Source organism: Tupaia chinensis, unplaced genomic scaffold (genome assembly GCF_000334495.1).
Source record: "Tupaia chinensis unplaced genomic scaffold, TupChi_1.0 Scaffold000216_1, whole genome shotgun sequence".
NCBI lineage: Eukaryota > Metazoa > Chordata > Mammalia > Scandentia > Tupaiidae > Tupaia > Tupaia belangeri.
In genome coordinates, this window is record NW_006159691.1 from 1 (window position 1) to 3289 (window position 3289).

Sequence of the window (3289 nt, forward strand, 5' to 3'; positions counted from 1 at the left end):
ACAGGCCAAGGCCAAGGCTAAGCAAGACGGCGTGCTGTTCTCAAGATAATTTCTAGGTTTATAGAACATCAGTTTTATCAATTCATTCTGTACTAAATAGACAGAGTTTTAGTGCCATAATGAATTTATTTTCTTCCTCTCCTGTCTTTATGTCTCCATTACGCCATTAAAAGTTCCTTAGTTTATAAAGTCAAAAGTCTAACTTGATGTCCTTATGAATTGTGATGCCCAGGTCCAAAACCTTTTTATTTTTCCTTTTCTCTTCTTTTAAAAAAATCTGCTATGGGAACCAGCAGTTGGCATAATGGCTATGGACTCCCATGTAGTCGACTGCAGTTTGAGTCCCAAACCCGTAGCTTTAACTCATGCCAAGCGTGTGTGTATGCATGTCCAGGATCCCAAGAGGAGAATGGAACATTGTTTATATCAACAATGGCTAGCTGGTTGGCCATTCTAGGTTAAGTCATTGGACTATTTCTGAAGAACAGCTTAAGTAGGGAAGTCACATGGTTATCATCAGTAGCATATGTGAAAAAAGTCACCTGTTTAAGATAAAGAGAAAATAACAACACAATGCAATGTAATACAGAATAGGCATTTTTCTCATGACACATTCATAGAAAGTAATGATGCCCAGGTCACAATGAGAGCATCTGTGGCTTTTTTCTTTTTTCTTTTTTTTTTTTAGTTTTACTGTAGGGCACATGAGCTTGCCAGAGAGAGACACAGAGCGTGAGAGAGAGTGAAAGTGAGAAACCACCCACCAGGAGGGATGGCCACATCACAATCCCTTCTCATCCACTCTCCTCTCAGGCTTTTGGGCCCACATGCACATACGCCTGGCATGTTTTTCAGGCTGCCTGGTCTGGGACTCAAACAGTGCACTAGGGCCATGTGAGATTCAGCTATCTTACCTACCATGCAACCAGCTGGCTCAGCATCTGTGCCTTCTACAATGTAAGAATATTATGAACCGCAGTTCTTACATGAAAACAACACAAAGCCATCATTGTCAGAATCTACTTTCCCCAGAGCTAACAAAAGCTTGCAGCAAGAGGAACACTTGGGACCAGCAGGTGGCGTGGTGGTTAAGATGCTGGACACTCCCACATGGCTGACCACGGTTCAAGTCCTGGACCTGATAGCTTGCTTTCTCACTTTCCCTCTCTCTCTCTGTCTCTCTCTCTCTGGTCAAATTAAAATAAATGAATGAATAAATAAAATAAAATAAAGTAAATCTTTAAAGAAAAAAAAGAGGAATGCTTACTCAACAAATAACTCTATCTAGGTAAAAACAGTGAAGAAGAACTGTTGACTGTTAAAATACGTGTGGCATGTTAACTTGCCCTGCTGCCTTCTCAACTTTCCGGCTTGGCAGCATGCTTGGAGAGAGCAAGCCAGATCAGTGCTGCGTGTTCTCGATACCAGAGAGCGCAAGGCAGGCTTGTTCCCTGAGAATCGTGCTGGTATGTTTTGTCCTGACTGGCAACTCTTTGAAAGATCAGCTCAAGGGTTTTCTTTTGTTTTCTCAGCCTCAGCGCTTCGCTGGGCCTTAGACTAAGGGACAGATGTTTGCAGGGCTCCATGTTCTTTCACCCTAAACCTCTGCTCCCCACTTTTAACTCATAGCAGGAGTCCAACAGAGAAAGAAGAGCTGTTGCAAATGCCAGGTCTGCACAGCTGGATTGTCCTTCCACAATCCTTGTGTCCAACAGCCTCAACTTAAATAGACAGTGGGGGCTCACAGAGGGACAAAGACATGTTTGAAGTCACTCAACAGCGAGGAGGCAAAGCTAAGGCCAGGACTCAGGTCACCTAAGGTTCAAGCCTGGGTTTTTTTCTATTTCATTCAGATTCTCCCCCTCCTGTGACTTTGTCCTTCTCTGAGAGCTTCCTTAGGCAAGGACAGTGAGGCAGGTGAGGCAACTGCAGAGCCGTGAGGTCAGCCAGATTTGCCCAACATATTCCTGCCCTTATCTTCCCTACCCCAGATGCCCTGCTCTCAACACGTGTGTCTCCAGAGGACACTGTGCCCCATAGTCATTCACACTGAAGGGCTTGGTGTGTCTTGCCTCTTTGTTTATTTCTCCCTTTTTTTAGAGAAAGAGATTTTTGTTATAGGGCACATGCACTTGCCAGAGAGATAGAGAGACAGAGAATAAGAAATCACCCCCCCGAGGGGAATGGTCATATTACAATCCCTTCTCCACTCTCCTCTTGGGATCTTGGGTACGCATGCACATGCACCTGGCATGAGTTTTAAGTTGCCGGGTCCGGGACTTGAACTGCTGTTGACTATGTAAGAGCCCAGTGAGGTAACCATTACACCACCCGCTGGCTCCAGCCTCCTCTTTTACATCTTAAACCAGGCATCTGGGAGAGGATATTGCTCAACTGAAAGGAACATGTGTCCATGGAGGACTCTCGGGCATGGACAAGTGAGACTCCGCACACAGTGGTTTCCCAGCATCTGATATGGCAGATGCTGGGAAACCAGAAACCTTCTATGGCCTCTTGGAAGGATATAAGCCCCTGGGAAAGCTTAAAGAAAAGGAAGGACAGATGCGTATGTTTAGTCACTAGGGTTGACTGGTCCCACTGGCAGGGCCAATAGTAGCCAGGACTGGTAGCGGATTGAAATAAAGGTACAGCTCGCAGTTCAATAGCATTTTCATGTTCTGGGGAGTTTCTTGTGAGTGTGCTCTTGGCCACAAGCCAAAGGCAAGATTTTCACATTTCCATTTCCAGGTAAAATGGAGACTGCAGTACCTGGACTGATTATGGGATTTCTAAGAGTGAACCCTAGGAATGAGTCCCTTGTTCCTGCCCCTACTCTCCTTCACACAGCAGAAACAGGTCTCATGGGTTCCTCACTGCTCTCAGCTGGGTCTCAACCATCCCTCCAACTGCCTGACCCACAATCACCCTGGATTTTCCAAGAATCCAAGTCATGGAAGTCAGAAACAAATGGAGCAGAAGGTCTTTTTTATTGGAAAGTGGGTGAAAGAGGCAGCCCCAGTCATGGGTTCTCCAGCGAGAGGAAGAATGGCAGTGAGGGAGAGGGCAGCACTGCAGGAGCCTAGGACCAGACCAAATCTTGCAGCTCTGGGGACTTGACAGATGTAGGGAGGACAGGCGCCACCTGGTGGGAGAAGAGAATCAAAGACGGGACTCAACAGGCCAAAGCCCTCAGAGGCAGTGAGGAGGCAGGGCCTCTCCTCTCAGCCCCTGGCTTGCAGCCTCTGAGAACCCTCAGTCCCCCAGTCTCTCCATCTCTTCCACAGATGTC